The sequence below is a fragment of the Ornithorhynchus anatinus genome, chromosome X1 (genome assembly GCF_004115215.2).
Source record: "Ornithorhynchus anatinus isolate Pmale09 chromosome X1, mOrnAna1.pri.v4, whole genome shotgun sequence".
Lineage (NCBI taxonomy): Eukaryota > Metazoa > Chordata > Mammalia > Monotremata > Ornithorhynchidae > Ornithorhynchus > Ornithorhynchus anatinus.
This window is the reverse complement of record NC_041749.1, coordinates 85,406,704-85,423,985: the sequence shown is the minus strand read 5'-3', so window position 1 is coordinate 85,423,985 and position 17,282 is coordinate 85,406,704. Positions and strand designations below refer to the sequence as shown.

At 46.3% G+C, this 17,282-nt stretch overlaps 1 protein-coding gene across 4 annotated transcripts in view; it reads right to left on the bottom strand.

The window, feature by feature from the left end:
- The window catches only part of RHOA (ras homolog family member A), a 66,568-nt gene that overhangs the window by 34,544 nt on the left and 14,742 nt on the right, over window positions 1–17,282 (bottom strand). The window contains exon 3 of one of the 4 annotated variants that reach the window (XM_029050739.2): window positions 13,932–14,093. The exons of 2 other annotated variants lie outside the window; for them this stretch is intronic. The gene's annotated coding sequence lies outside the window, so the exon portion shown is untranslated. Of the gene's footprint in view, window positions 1–13,931; window positions 14,094–17,282 lie in introns of those variants that run through there. One more of the 4 variants, XM_029050737.2, reaches the window with a different exon arrangement.

Genomic DNA, 17,282 nt, shown 5'->3' with positions numbered 1-17,282 from the left:
CCCTGGCTGCTTCGTACAGTGCTCGGCACACGGTAAGCGCTCAATCAATCCGGCTGAATGAACAAGGCTCAAGTTCACTGGCGCTTGGCATTGCCCCAGATGCCACGGTTCGGCTTTGTGCGGGCCACACCCAGGCCCACACGCTCGGGGCCCAGGAACGCGTTATTTAAAGCGCCCTTAGACCTTTAAACACTTCTCTAGAACCCAAACCAAATCACTAAGGGGGGAAAACAGCCACCCCCACCCCCCGACACACCCTTCAGCCAAGGCTTGCAAAAATCTGTTCCTGCTTGTAGCTCTCAATTTCCCATTCTGAGTATGTAGGCAGCAGGCCAAAAAAACTGAATATTCTATCAGAGAAAAATGTTGCTGCTACAAAAAAAACCAACAAAAACAAGAGCCACACGCACTTTGGTCTCGGGTAACTTTTTCCCTAAAAGCAAGTTGCCTTTTGGTGGATAACTGACTCTTGACTTCAAAAATCAAAGTTTTTAATCTACCCCTAACCCAACTACCACTCACAATTTTGGGTTTGGGTTTTTTTTTTTTTGAATGGGATCTGTTAAACTCTATGCGCCAGGCACTGTACTAAACGCTGGAGTAGACAAAAGCTAATCGGGTTGGACGCAGTCCCTGACTCACATGGGGCTCCCACTCTTAATCCTCCACTTTACAGATGAGGGAACTGAGGCCCAGAGACGTGAAGTGACTTGCCCAAGGTCACACAGCAGACACGTGGCGGAGCTGGGATTAGAACCCAGGTCCTTCCGACTCCCAGGCCCCTGCTCTAGCCACTAAGCCACACTGCTTCTCGGTTACCTTTCCGACCAAAGTATACCCTCAGACCTCCAACACTGGAGGCTTATTTAAGCTAGAATTAAGTCATTTCTGAGAGCTCCCCAATGTCTAGCAAATAAAAAAAACTCCAGGATGTCCCCAATCAAAATATACACAGGAAGGAAACTACAGACCTCAATGGTGCAACCCTGCAAATCACACCATAGAAAAATTAAAAACAAAAGTGTGGGGGAGAGTATGGAGTCTGTCCTTAAAATACAAACACACGTAGGAGGCCGGAAAGTTGGACTGAACTCTGCCAAAACACAAGTTCTGCAACACCATTAGCCAAACAATGTAAACTCCCACCAACAATGGAAAGAAAAAAAATCCACAGGGTTCCCCACGTCATATGGCTGGCTACCGAGAAGCAGCATGGCATTGCGAATAGAGTACGGGCCCAGGAGTCAGAAGGTCGTGGGTTCCGATCCCGGATCTGCCGCTTGTCTGCTGTGTGACCTTGGGCAAGTCATTTTACTTCTTTGTGCCTCAGCTACCTCATCTGTAAAATGGAGATTGAGACTGGGAGCCCCACGTGGGACAGGGACTGGGTCCAACCCGATTTGCTTGTCCCCACCCCAGCGCTTAGTACAGTGCCTGGCACATAGTAAGTGCTCAACAAACACCATAATTATTATTACTACTAACATACCTTAAGCGGGCAACTCTTAATCTTCAGAATATGAGTGGGTGGCACCCTGAGTTTTTCAGTGGCTGTGGCTCCCAAGCTAGGGTCCAGAAACCTGGCCAGCACAGAAAATGGCACAAAGAGGAACAAGGTGGGGAGGGGACGCATGGGGGGAAGGGTGTGTGTGTGCCCGTGCATGCATGTTAACAGGATCAGGTGGGGCAGGTGCCCCTGACTCGGTGAAGAAGGATTTGTGGAAAGGAACGTGGGGCAACATTTCCTCTCTAGCCACCCCTACTCCAAACTCAATCCCCCTTCCCTGTGTTCCTGCGGAAGCTAAAGGGCCAGGAAGAAGAGACTTGGCGCAAAGCTCTCTTGTGACCAGCCTGGGGGATCTGCCACGCCACCCCCTTCCCTCCTAGCCACTCTGAGCAGGGGGCTGGTGACCGGCCTGCAAGGGAGAACTGCACCTTGAAGGGAAGTGGGGTGCTCCGCCTTGTTTTCATCTCTCTCCCTTTCCAGGCCCATCACAAGCTCTGCTGCCTGGTGTTGCACCACATCGATGCCACCTTTCGACGCCAATCACCTTTCACACTGCTCTCGTTACTGGTGACTTCTTCTCGGTCTTGCAATCTTGGTCCCATATTAGTCTATTTCTTTCCTCTCCACCCCTACTGTTGCCAAATCCCGTTACTGTTTTCCTGTGCATAATCTTAGGCATGCAACTGACCACTTCCCTGCTACTGTGGGGTGCCTTGGGGCCCAGCTGGGTACAAATGAGTATGCCATCCCCTTTCTTCCCCCACGCTCTCAACTTTACATGCTGAGGGTGGGGGTAGGAAAAGGACAAAGGTGGGTGGGGGGAGGAAGGGGGAGGCAGAGAGAAGGAAAGAGGGTGGGGGGAGGAGGGGACGGAAGGACAGGAAGGTAAAGGGGTTCCCACCCCCTCTGCTGTGTTATCTCCTCCTGCACCTGTGTCACACGGGCTTGAGGGCCAGGTCGCTCATGCTTACTGGACTCCAGAGCTCAATCACGGTGAGAGAAACCCCTGCAGCAGTGTGGCAGAGACAGCAAACCAGAAAAGGGGAGAGAAAATCCACCAGGGCGAGGTTGGGGGCTGCAGCCTGGGGGGAAGGAGTAAGAGGTAATACCAACATCTCGGCTCCAAGGAGAGGGGGTGATAATAATAATGATGGTGGTATTTGTTAACCGCTTACTACGTGCCAAGCACTGTTCGGGTAGCTAGCTAAGGCTGCCCTCCCTGTCCCGAGGGCCTTGGGGGCCAAGCTAATGGTCTTGACCCATTTGGAGGCAAATCCCCCTTTTTCCCCTCAGAGTTGTGCCCCCACCTCCACCCCGGGTACAACCTCACTCATCGATGTTCCTGCAGCTCTTTCATCCATGGGAATCCAACCTCTCCAAAGCTACCCGCTGACAGGCACATAGGGAACCAGAACCTCGAGGCTTCGCACTCATCCCCATTTCCTGGCCTCAAGCTCCAGAGACACAAAAAGCACCCACATCCATTTAGTGGAAGGGCAGCCGTTACTTCTACCATAACCGGGTCTCCCATCTCTTCTAGGGGGCCGAGGTGTGAATTGGTAGCCGAGTATGGGATACTTGATTTGCAATCCCTCGATGGTATTTATTGAGCACTTACTGTGCGCAGATCACTGTAATAAGCACTTGGGAGAGGCCAATCCAACAGAGTTGGAAGCCACGTTCCCTGCCCACAGGATCATGTAGTCTAGAGGGGGAGAGAGACAGTAGCGTGGCTCAGTGGAAAGAGCCTGGGCTTAGGAGTCAGAGGTCATGGGTTCGAATTCCAGCTCTGCCACTTGTCAGCTGTGTGACTGTGGGCAAGTCACTTACCTTCTCTGTGCCTCAGTTAACTCATCTGCAAAATGGGGATTACGACTGTGAGCCTCACATGGGACAACCTGATATCTACCTTATATCTACCCCAGTGCTTAGAACAGTGCTCTGCACATAGTAAACACAAATACCAACATTACATTAAAATGAGTTACAGATGGCTATGCCCTTGAGTGCTGGGGGGCTGAGGGTGGGGCGAATATCAAGTAAAATATCAAGATCCCAAGCACATAGGTGATGCAGAAGGTAGAGGGAATAAGGAAAACCTTAGTCGGGTTTCTCCTTAGTTCATTCAGGATACAGCTCCCGCTAGCACATTTTTGAAACTATGCCTACTGGCTCCAAAGTAACCCCCCCGGTTCTGATTATTCCAATCATTCCAGGACTTCACCTGGCATCAGAGGCTATGGATATGTACTGCTACGATGAACTATGCTATGTTTTCCTTCTCTCCTCATTTTCTCCAATTCCATTGGATCATAAGCTCCTTAAAGGGATGGTTTTTCACTGCCTAACTCCTCGCTGTTGCCGGCTACGGCATTAGACACCCAAAAGGGTGTGTTCAAGTTCTGTTGACCGACTGGAAATCAAGTTGGCTTTTCCCAGGAGTGGGGGCGGGCGGGGGGCCCTAACCAGAGTCTGATGGAGCATGGGTTTCCCACAGACCATTTTTACAAAGAGGGAAGGAAAGGGAGAGGTGCTTACCCTAGGATGCAGAATGGAAAAAGGGAGCAATTTCCTGGCCTAAGCACTAAAGAACTTGGGACTGCCCTCCCAATAACCCCACAGTACACGGTAGGGTTGGGGGAAGAGACAGCAACTTGAAGACCGTCATATGAGAGACCTGCAGACTGGGTTGTTGGACAAGGCGCGGTTCAAAGTATATATTTCGATCCTTGAAGTCCTAGTCCGAGTATCAGGAAATAACTGAAAGGGGAATGAGCTTAGACCCCTGGAGAAGGCAAAACCTAATTCCATTTAGTTCCCACTTCTTAAACTTCCTAGTAGACACCCTTTTTTAATATTTTGCTGACTCAGTCTCTGGGGAAGATGGGAACAAGTACAAAAATACAACTGTCATATTTCTTTATCCGCCTTTGAAGAACCAAGTTCTGCTTCCCCTCTTGTCCTAGAACTCGATACTTCCCCCCGCCACCGCCCCTCCAAAAACGCCTCCCCCCAAACCCCATCACCCACTGTTTGAAATCCAATTTAGGGTTTGAACTATATTTGAAATTTACTTAGAATCAAGGTTGAAAGGACCCAAAATAGTGTTTCTTTGTCATAAGAGCTCTTTGAGCTTGTCCCCCATCCCCACCCCAGGCTAAAATTCCTGCTCCCTATTTGCCCCTGTGCTGAAAATGAACAGTTGGCACCTCTGCTCAGAATCATTCAAAATTAGTTCAGTCTAGAGAAGGATAAAATGGTTGGAAATGGAAAGAGGAGCACTGAAATAGTGAGGCTATGGAAGAAGCAATGTCACAGATGAGAATAAAGGAAAAGAGACAAAGCCTTGAGCAACTTAATGGCTCAGAATGACATACTACAAAAGATCCAAAAAAAAAAAAAAAACAAATCGTCACTGACCACCTCAAAACATAATTATGGCACCCCACCAAGAACATCTTAACTGATTGTCTTCAGAGAGCCTCTCTAAGCAGTGAGAAAGCTTTTCTAGCATTCTGAAGGAGAAAATTCAACAATCCAGATAAAACAGAATGATGAAGACTAAAATCAGAGGCTAAAGAACTTAAATAGGCTTGCCCTGAGGTAATTAGCCTTACTCAGCACTGAAGTAAAACTGTTCATTCCATATATTAATTGAAAGCCAGAGCTAGAAGAGGGAAAAGGGCTGGAAAAAGATACCTCTGCAGCAAAAAAGAAATGAATTACGATTTACTACTACAGAATGCTTTATGATTTTCCTCCCTAAAAATCCTCCACGGGCAAAAGCATGACACATCTAATTTCCAAAGACTCTTCATGCTTAATTCAGATTTTTAAAATTGGCTTTAAGGGTATCACGATTCAGCACCGCCAACAAAGTGTTAAAAAAAATTTAGTATAGAAATATCAAGTTTCACATACTAAATGTGCTTTCATTATATTAGCGAAGAATACACGCTAGGGATGCCTAATTAGACAAATACGTTCCATGGAAAAGATGCTTGGCAGTCACATAAAACACAGGCAGCTGAAATGCAACTACCAAGTATGTTCTTCACTGCACAGCTTATTTATACTCAATTTCACCCTCATTCACAAATGCTTTTTTGGTTGCCAATGCCTAGGCTAAAACAGGCACTGGTAAGATTTTCCTGTTACTGCGAGTCTCAGCAGGTGAATCGATCAATCGTATTTATTGAGCACTTACTGTGTGCAAGGTGAAGGGGATGGGAGGAAGGAGGAGGAAAAGATGAGAAGTGGCACGTGAAACAAGTGAACGAGGTATGTGTGGAGCTTGCAGTGGAAGCCATGTCCACTCTCAGGTTTCACATAGCCAGCTGTGTCAATGCTGTGGGGGGCTCCATGATGCCCTTGCTTCCCAAAGTGGAAGAAAGGCCAGCAAAGGGTCGGGGTGGGGGGACATGGACACAGCAGAGCAAGAGCCTGAAACAGTAGGGTAGAATTTGGAAGCCACAGCAACTAAGCTTTGATCTGCCGATCTCTAGAGGGTGTGAATTCTAATTTTAGTTCCGAATCACCGAAGGCCATACTAAGTTAGGACTTAACCTCTTCACGTTTCTCAATCTGAATATAGTCAACCTAAGTGTTTGAAAATGATGTCACGGACAGTGAACTTTATTCATTTATGTGGTTGGAGAGACCAATGCTCTCCTGACAGTCCCTGCCCCACTGTGCCCACAAAGACTACCCTTTGTGGCGGTGATGTACTTGCCATTTGTCTCAAAAAAAAATTTTTTTTTAATTTCAGGATGTAAAAGAGAAGCACTAAATTATCTCACAGGCTTGCAATGAATGTTGCAACATGAGAAGGTTTTTGGGGTTTTTTTTTGTGTTTTGGTTTTTAAAAAAACAAAAAACAAGGCAACCCAGTCACTCTCGATTTATAGATTCACAGTATACTTTATCTACTTTACAGAAACCTGCCTTATGATATGCAAATTAAGTTAACACACCACAGGTGGTGGGATGCCAAGGTGGAAGGGATCCTTACTAGGCAGCAGAGCTCCCCAAAACCAAGAATAGTAATAATAATAATAGTTATGGTATTTATCAAGCACTTACTACATGTCAAGCACTGTTTTAAGCGCTGGGGTAGATATGAGCTAGTCAGGTTGGACACAGTCCCTATCCCACAAGGGGGTCACAGTTTTAATCCCCGTTTTACAGATGAGGTAGCTGTGGTCCAGAGGAGCGAAATAACTTGCCCAAGGTCAAACAGCAGGCAAGCGGCAGAGCTGGGATTAGAACCGAGGTTCTTCTGAAAGCCAGGCCCATGCTCTTTTTCCACTGGGCCACGTGGCTTCTACACATCGTTGAAGACATCACAAACATGGCCCTAGAAAAGCCATCGTTAGACTTCTGAAGAGCGAAGATGGCTCCTGCCCCGTCAAAGGAAAGGAGAAAAACCACAAAGAGACGGCAATGACATTTTACTGTTCTCAACACACCTTCTACGACTGAAGCTTGAAACCTTTCTAAGGTGCAATCACACTGCATTTGTCCCAACCTCACTTGTTGGTCTTTCTAAAGTCTAGGAACAGCTAGTGGTCACTGTACCAGTCAGAGCTCTCAAAAATGGCAAAGCACCTGGATCTGACAGCATGACCCGCTAACAAGGACAGAAGGAACAACCTGATTAATCACCTCTACAGGCTTTTCCTCAAAGTATGCAACATGGAGGAGATACTGCAGAATCCCAAAGAGGCCGCCATCATCACCATCTCCAAGAAAAGGTGAAAGATCAGACTGCCGCAGTTAGAGGCCTCTCATTACTCTCCATTTCTGGCAAGACCCTAACTGATAATAATAACAACTGTGACATTTGTTAAGCGCTTTCTACGTGCCAGGCATTGTTCTAAGTGCTGGGGTAGAAACAAGATAATCAGTTCAACATGGGGCTCCCAGTCAAACTAGGAGGGAGAACAGGCATTGAATCCCTATTTTGCAGATGAGGAAACTGAGGCCCAGAGAAGGTAACTGACTCACCGAAGGCCATACAGCAGACAAGGGACTGAGTTAGGATTAGAACCCAGCTCCTCCAACTCCCAGGCCTGAGCTCTTTTCAGTAGGCCATATTGCTTCTAGATCAACTATTGAAAAATACCAAAGATGGTACATTCCCGGAATCACACTGGAGTTTCAGATGCCTGCCTGGAACAACAGGCATGACCTTTGTGGCCTAGCACCCCAGACATAGGAAAAGGGCGGGGAGCAGCACCAAGACTTCTACATGCCTTTCACAGAGCTTATGAAGGCATTTGATACCATCGGTAAATCTGGACTCTGGAAATCGCTTAGTAGATTCGCCTGTCCTAGAGAGTACATTAAGAGTCTAAGGCTTCGTGACGGCACGGCTGGCCATGTCAGGGCCATTTCCCGTTGCCAAAGGAGTTTTAAAATAATAATAACAGTATTTGTTAAGCACTTACTATGTGTCAGGCACTGTTCTAAGTGCTGGGGTAGATATGAGATAATTAGGTTGGAGACAGTCCGTGTCCCACATAGGGCTCACAGTCTTAATCCCCATTTTTACAGATGAGGGAGTTGAGGCCCAGGGAAGTGAAGTGACCTGCCCAAGGTCACTGCAGACAAGTGGCAGAGCTGGGATTAGAACCCATTACCTTCTGACTCCCAGGCCCGTGCTCTATCCAAGATGATACACAAATGGTTGTAAACCGCTTTGCCGAATGAGCCAGGAGTTATAGCCTAAGTCTAAAGAAAACTGAGGTAGAGTAACAACCTGGCCTACAGAAGCCAAACCCAAAACAAAATCTATATTGGCGATACAGGGTGAAATGTGGTCCCCGAATTTTAATTCATAAGCAGCACATTGACCAAAGATGCAACAATAGACAGGGAAGAAGAAAATCAAATCAAGGCGCCCGGCACATCATCCGGAAGGCCGTCAAAGCAAGTGGGGCGGTAATGTAGTATTCAGCCTTGGGCCAAACTTAAGATCTATGGATCAACCTTCTTTATAGCTGAGAGACCTGGGTTTCCTGCAGATGCTACAGCTGACACTTTAAACAGTTCCAATACTGTCACATACAGGCTAAACAGGTGGCAAGACAGAGAATGGCATGGTGTGCGTGTCTGTGTGCATGCACAAATACAGCGTATCTACTTACAAATTAGTTTTTACATTCCTCTGCCCTCCTTTTCCAGGAGTGACCAAGTTATAGTGATTTCCAAGTAGTCTCCACATCACCACTCTCTCTGCTTCTTTTTTCTTCTCCAAGACTTCCACATCTCACCATTCATCATCTTTGCCAACTAAGGATTCTCCCCTTCCCAAGCATGACTGGCAAACTGTGACTACGTTCTCACTGGGTTTTTATAGAATCTAAAATTGCTCCTTTCTATTACTGAAGGCACAATTCACAAATTTTCCAGGGTTTGTGAGTTTTTAAAATTATGAACTCAACCCAATATGATGTGATGGCTTCTTGCAACTAGCTCCTTACCTGGGATAATTTGGCAATCTTTGCATGGGAGTACCAGAGAGTGCTAATTTACCTAAATTATTTTACAGGCACCATATAAAGGGGAGAATGGTAGACCTGCACGCCCACATTTTGCCTGACTTATGGGGAAGGTCAGCTGCACTGAATGATAGTCATGTAATAAATAGTATTTATTAAGTAATTACTGTTTGGAAACCACTTTACTCAGCCCTGGGAAAGAAATATACAGATGATGTATAGACCCAGTTCCTGACCCCTAAGGGCTCCCAACCTAAGAACGGGGGTTTTGGGGTCGGCGGGGAGAAGAGGTCCAGTGACAGAGCCATAAGGAAAGGCGAACAAAAATACAAAAGACAAAGATGAATGAAGGTATGAAAGGAGCAGCAGGATTTCACGGTTCAGCCCTACAAGCAGAGGAAATCACAGCCGTGCTTATGGCAGAGACCTTCTCAATGACTGAGAAGGTTTGTTGCCACTAGTCACCACGTCGTTCCTGGGCCGGAGCAGGGATGATGGGAGTTCCAGTGTCATGGAGGGACGGGGGGGGGGACGGACAGCTTCCTTCTGGTGCGTCTGGACCCTGGAAGTCAAGCTGTAAGGGGAGCGGCAGTCAGCACAGATGGCTGCCGCTGATCGAGTCCCATCGAGGCAGGAGGAGGGACTGATGGGAGACTCGGTGTCGTGGGGGCGGGGCAGCCTCTCTCCCGCACAGCTGGGCTCCAAAGGTCAACTGGAAGGGGAGTGACCGACGGCTCGTGTGGCTGCTGCCAGTTGAGCGGGGGCCGACGGGCGTCCCGGGGTCATGAGGGTGGGGCGGTGTCCCTTCCGGTGCAGCTGGGTCCCAGAGGCTGGGGGTTAGGGGACAGATAGGTGGTTCACGTGGCTGAGTGCGAGGAAAGTCATGGCTGGGTCTGTCCTACAGCCATGCTCTGCTCCTCCTGCACCCCAACCCCAGACCTGCCCCCCACCCCTCTGGATTGAGGAGTGGGCAGCCGGGTGGATACCTAAATGCCAGCACAAGGAACGGGCAGGGGTAGGCGGCTATCCACGGGTACCGACGGCACAGTTGCAGGTCAGGCGGGGCAAGTACATTCGCTGTTGATGAGTCTGAGACTAAATCTAAGAGACCTGAATGGGTTCTAAAGAGTGGCTTGGCTAGGTTTTTTTTGTTGTTAGTAGCATCACAACATTTCTGAATACAAGCCACTCAATATTACAAGTTGATGTCCCATATTTGGATAAGGGACTTTTAGACCTAAAATTGTTTTGAGATGGAGTCTTTCCTTTCAATTACGTTTACTGAACGCTGTGTGCAGAGCACTGTACCAAGCGCTTGGGAGAATACAATCCAACGGAGTCAGTAGACACGTTCCCTGCCCACAACGAGTTTACCCCTGGGCAGTTTGCTCAACGTTTATGAAATACCCACATTTGCATGGGTGCAGTCCTCACCTATCTGAGGCTTAAATCTTAAAGTGAACAAGATGACCAACGATTTAAACGTCTATATCCCTGTGGGCTTTAGGGGAATTTGTTTTTCAGTTACAAATACCGTAATCCCCAAAAGGCTGATCTAAGCTTCTTTCAACATTTCCTCTTCCTCCCAACGCCCACCTCCAAATACTCATCTGGCCTGAAACCTATCATGTAAAGTTTCACACAAAACTACGTGTTTGTTTTAAGTTAATGGAATGTCCAAAGTGGGGCTTAAAATAGAAGGCAGACAGCTGCCCTAACTATGCAGCAAAGACAATGACTACCTCTCTAAAACAAGGAAGAAATTTGAAGAGCAGTGCCTTGATTGATTGTTTAGAGGATTGTGAAGAGTTTTGTAATGTTGGTTTTCTCAGATTCATACTCTTTCTCCAAACAAATAATAGTAGACACAATGCAACTAATGACTAAGGCTTCTGCGGGATCTCATGATCACACTACGTCGCTGAAAGGAAAAGAAATCTCCACATAGAAACAGAAGCTTTTCGACTAGTGATCAGTTACTCAATCCTTAGGACAGTTACAAATTTCATCCCAATCCTCCCTCAAAGTCTGATTAGAACAACAACAAAAAATTTCATTTATAGCCAGTTTGCTCACTACTCAGGACCTTTTAACTGTTCGTGAGGACAAAAAGGGCACAAAGAACAGAGAATCAGATAAGGTCTTAATTAACACGCTTATGCCGGTTTCTTGAACTTAGCCTTCCTTAATTTAAAAATACTAGCGCATCCCAGCATTGTACGGAAGACAAACTAGTCCCGCCAGCTGTCACATAACTGCTCCGAAGACAATGTTGGCAGGATAGCACTGTGAACTAAGCTTCCCAACCAAATTTGGCAGCCATATCCAGGTTTAGAAAGAATTGCCAAATTCACCGCTCCTGTCTGCATCCAGAGGGACAGACTGAAAAGTATCTATCGGGTAGCTCTTTCCCTTCTCCCCGTCACCGTGTTTCTCTTTTACATCTGCGGTATGGCTGACTGCAAAGCACATACCCAGTTTTAAACCACGAGGGTTGAGTTTGGGCAAAACCCCTTGCTAAGGAAAACTGGCCCCGATCACGCCGTACTCACCTGGTCCGATGTCATGGTGCGCCATATCCAAACAGGTTTGCGTTGTTAGATGAATGTTCCCCGATTCCCCAATAACGTTCTAGCGGGCACCAAAGTCGGGGATATTGCTAGACCTGAGTATATATTTAGCTGTCTCTGGGATCTGAAGACCACGTCACTGCTCGTGAAGCTGCAGCCGTGTACATGACTAAATGTTTACGTACAGTCAACAGAACTTTACATACGTAAAGACCGACCATGGGGGCTGCCTGTGGTTTTTGCTCAAAACTGACCCTCCCGTACCCGACTGCTGCATGCCACTTCTCTACTGTTGCTCCCAGAAGCCTCAACTATGCCACATTGAGGTTGCGGAGTTGTCTTTCAAGCCTTTCTTCTGTCCACCCTGGCCTCTAGTCATACCACTTCAGGGCCACGTCCGACTGAGTGGCTTCCGCTGTCATCAGGTCCCATGGCCAGCTGGGTGAAATCAGCTCTCTGCAATGATGAGTGGCAGGCTTGGTTCCAAAGCCTTCTTGGTGGGGAGTCCATCTTGTCATTTGACATTGTGTGGTCTGTAGGTGACTCCGATGAAATGGTCCAAGAAGCCAAATGGGGATGTCTGAATGGCCCAGTTCTTGCCGCCACAATAGTTTGGCCTGGAGCTTGGTACCACGATTTTTAGACAATCAAAAGGCATGCTGACCTTCCTGGTTTCATTTTCTACTTGATCTACTAGGGCATCGTTGGACAACGTTGCCTAGGTACCAGAAAAATAAAACACGCCTGGCTCCTTGCCCAGTTTCCTTGGTGCCGGCTCTCTTTTGTGCTTCTGTTGATGTATACTGCCCAATCAGAAGGAAGAGTATCCCAGAGGACCAAACACATTCTAAGCTCCGGTTAGAGATCCCACGCTGTAATCATAAATACAGTTGGCTTTTCTATTTGAAAGATGGCACTACAGATAAAGTGAAGTTTCCGTGTGTGCGTAGGGAGGGAAGGGAGCGAGGGGGAGAGAGGGGAAAGAGAGATCAAGAGGAAAAGGCCAACGAGGACCCACAGTCCAGGCCACATTATGCACACGAAAAGGCTGCCCTTTGCCTCTGTTGAGCTGTGATGCTTAATGTCTGCAGTTCCGTGGCGCCATTTTCTCTTTGGCCTCCCTGTCTCTCATTCCAAATGAAGCTTTTGCTTTCACAAAGCCACTCCCTTCTTGATAGCAACATGACATGCTGGTCCTTCCACAGCAACTGACTCCCAGTTCTCTGGGAGGATAGGGTAATATCGAAGGCTTGGCTTTAGTGTGTCTTGAGAATGTTTCTTCAGCCCTCTTTGCTTTGGGTTTCCCAATTTCGACTTTCTACACAGCCCATTGCCTCAAGTACCGCTATGCAAAATAGGGAAACCCAACACATAACTAATTTCACTTAAACTGTGATAAAAAGAAAGGGTCAAATGGACAATTCCAGTCATACCAGTAACCTTGAAATCTTGGACAGACTAAGTTACTTGGTAGTAGTCAGAAATCAAATCTACTGATGGCATCAAATGCTTTAGGATCCTGAATTCGGCACTGTCCCGATGCAATGATTTTCTTTTAACGCTTCCACTGAATTTTGATTATGGTGGTATTCCTCAGTACTCTTCCTCCTCATGCTAACGTGTGCGTTGCAAGCAGTGTGTTGAAGTTGATGACGCTGCAGTACATCATGGCCTCAAAGGAAGTTTCAACCAATGTAACATAGTAAGTTCTCTACTGGGAAGCAACAGGGATATACTGCCTGGCATGCAGCAGTCAGGTGGCTTTCTGAGCGGAGTCCACTGCAAACATCAAAAAAACCTTAAGTCTGGCAGTGAAAGTGTTGTTTGGACTCCGGAGGGCATCCAATTGACATAAGTAAAGCTTTTGGTGAGGACAATGATGCTTTTTCTGTATACACTGAATTGTTTAAATGAAAATTATTTTAGTGGCATGTATTTAAGTTGCTGTTTGAGCATGTAACTCAGTGGCGTTAATTACCATGCATCACTTTTTTTAAAAAATGCTTTATATTGTTTTGGTCAATTTATTGAATCCTGGGATTCACTCTGCACTATTTCCTGTGGGTAACTCTACTTCACAGGGTGCTCGTTCGCTTGACGCTATATTCAGGGAACCTATTGAGGGCGTTAACCAGAGTAAAGCAGTAAGTTGTGGTGGCTTTAAGAGCGAACTCTGCTGCCTAGAGGCTGGAAGAGTGGGGAGATGACTACGTCTGCTTTACTACTACGTCGAGGCCTCTGAGCTCTGAGCGCAGTTAGAACGTTGTCTCCAGAAGGGCTCTGGCTAGGGTCTTACCAACAATGGCGAGCAGTGAGATGCCGTGTTATTTTGCGCGGGCAGCTTTCTCTCACCTTTCTTCCTGAAATGCTATGGTATTTCCTCAGTGTTCCATATGTTGAAAGGCCCACGCAAACATCTAAGTAGCACGACCTCTCCCTGCTTGTAAATATTGACAGGTATGCCGTCAGATACGGGAGCTTTACCATTCTTCATGACTGACAGCTGGCTGGCATCTTCAAAACAAATGCAAAGCAAACCAAACCATTTCACTTCATGGCAAATCATCAGAAAACACTCTAAGAGGTTTAGTTTATGACTCAGGCAAGTTTACCCTCAAATGATTTTAACTTCTTCGCAAAAAGGTATTGCGCCCGTGTGCCGCAATTCCTTTTCCTAAGTCATGACAAATGCCAATTACATTGCTAAATTCACACCCTCTTTCGACTTTACGACACATCGGTTTCAACTTTACATCTCTAGGCTCTTTTATGGCATTTGCTTCTGGGGCGCAGATGGGACCACTCAGTTGCCTTGGGGAAACCATTTTAAAAGCCATGATCTGGGGCTGGGGGGAAGGGAGGACAGGGAGAGGAAGGAGAGTTTAGAAGAGAGAGCGGGAGGTGGGAAGGGGTTACCTGATCGCCAGGCAGTCACAAGGTAGGGTCGACATCCATTTTTTCCACTTCCGATGAAGTAAGGGTCAGCTATACTATCATGGGACTGTTCTGACTCAATAAAAATACATTAAGGTAACTCTGTGACATCTATAATTGAGTCACAATTTTGGATAATTTGGGCAAAAAAAAAGGTAACAGAATCAAGCCCCCTCATTTAAAACACTGTTCCCATGAGACAATTAGTTCCAACTTGCATTTAAACGTAATTTTCAGGAATTGTGTCAACTCTTAGGACTGCCTGTAGAACAAAGTGCTGAAATCTTTTATCATGAGGATTTAGATTTCTGGGCTCACGAACCAGACTCAGAATGACAGTTTTAGGTGAGGATGGTGCCATACATGGGGACTTTAGTTCAGTTGGTACGTTTCTTGCTTAGCTTTAATGCCACACCACTTCTCGAGGCGTTACACTGTGAGGTGACACCCCATGTAATTTGAAGCGGGGTGACGAAAATGACATGTTTCTCAGATGAACTATTTCCAAAGGTAAAACGTGTCAGATGTGGGCTCCCAAACTGATGCCTATCAAAAGTTAGCCTCTTCAGTCCCTTCTGGGTATTATCATCAGCATTAGGAAGCTGGAACCGGGAAAGGAAGCAAAATCAGGTACTGGAGGAGACAGAGGACAAGGAGGAGCTAAATAGGTTAAAGGAACTGGATATTTTTGGAGAGAAAAAGGAAAACGCTTGAGAAAATACTGGTGGTGAATACTGATGGGTAGAAATGGAGAGCCTGCAAAATTTGGTATGATTTTACATCTAATCTCATGGACATTACCAGCACGCCCAAACATTAACTAACCCTTCATCCTTCTAGTATATTCAGTGATGACTGCAAACTCAGAGAACCCATGTACAAATAGTTCTAAATTCAAATTTCTGTAAGCAGCCCGGGAGCGCAGTCACCATTCACATAGGCAATTTCATTTCTCATCAGCCAAATGCTCTTCAATCAATCAATCAATAATAGTCACTGTGCAGAACGCTTAGGAGATTACAACAGAATTAATATGGTCACGATCCCTGCCCTCAAGGAGTTTACAATCCAGTGTGTGTCGGGGGTGGGGGTGGGAGACAAACCCTAAAATAAATTTCAGATAGAAGGAAGCAGTAGAATATAAAAAGATATGTACCCCAATGCTACGAGGAGAGGGAGGGAGGGTGAGTACCCAAGTGCTTAGGTGATGCAGAAGCGCTGAAGTGGCGTGACTGGTTTAGCATAAAGTCTTGGAGGAAAAATCAAGAATTCAGAGATGAAAGCCATCTTTCTGGGAATCCAACAGAGCTGGCTGGGCTGGCAATCACAGCTAGTCTCATTCAGCGGGATCCAGATGCAGGTCGGGGAGTGAGACGGGAGATGAACAGTAGTCCGATCTTACTCCCTGCTCTGCTGTTCTGAGGAAGGTCTGTCTCCGCTCAAACCTTTTGGGTTTGGGTTGAAGCCGGTCCGACTTAAGTCTCTTCCGAGGAACTATTAGGAGCCAAATGGCAAAGCTTCTTGGCTTCTGTTTCCTGCAATGTGACACATTTTGGAAACTGCAGTGTAGCCTAGCGGAAAGAGCACGGGCCTGGGAGTCAGGAGGATCTGGGTTCTAATCCCGGCTCTGCCACTTGCCGGCTGCATGACCTCGGATAAGTCGCTTCCCTTCTCTGTGCCTCAGTTGCCTTGTCTGAACAGTGAGGATGACTGTGTCCAACCTGATTCGCTTGTCTCTACCTCAGCGCTTAGTACAGTGCCTGGCACACAGTAAGGGCTTAACAAATCCCATTAAAAACAAACAAAAAAACTGACCAAACACTGAGTCCATGTGTCGGAGTTTTGAGCATCACCACAATTCCTTAAGCTAAGTCTGTCCGGTAAATCTCTTTGATCAGTGTACTACGGGTTGTTCATTAGTCTTCATGTACCCTAAGTGCATTCCTTCCCATCTGACTTTCAGGCAAACTTGATTCATCCCTTCTCAAAGGGTAACAATAGTTTCTTTCCAACTCAACATCCTTTCAGTATAATTAGGAAGACTTAAGTATCCCTTGGGAGCAAACATTTGAACTCTAACCCTAAATTCCTAAGGACTGAACTTGATAGTAGCCATGAGCGAGAGAGACAGATTAACTTCTATCTACCCCAACACTTAGAATAGTGCCTGAGACATAGTAAGTGATTAATATGATAATGATAGTAATAACAATAATATATCTGCTCAGCTGTTTCTTCCCGATGTGTTTTATTATATCCTTCCTCTAGCTCTCATTACCTGAAAATAATTTTTGTCCGTCTCCACATCCATTAAGTTTATTGAGGACAGGGAAAAAAATACATTTCTACTATTGTACTTTTTCAAGTACTTAGCATAGTGCCTGGCAGTCGATAAATACCACTGTTTGATTGCTTCAGAGTCCTGGGGTGAGTAATGCTGGCAGTCGAACTCAAAGAGTCAAGGGGGCAATCGGCCCCATGGAGTCCATTTCTTATGCTGCCGAAACTAACCTTGGATTTAAAAACAAACTCTTTCCTATAAAACAACTAAAATAATATCCAATGGATTAATCCCCAAGAAACACATGAGAGGAAGTGGTTAGGTATGAATGCCGCAATACAGTTCTGTGTGATGGGTGTCCTAAGATCCCCAAACAAATCATATGGAAACCAAGAGTACAAAATTCAAGTGAATTTCTGATTGGTCTACAGACACCCTCTTCTTCCTTTTTTCAAGGGCTGACTGAGCTCTGTAAGACTTCCAGCCCA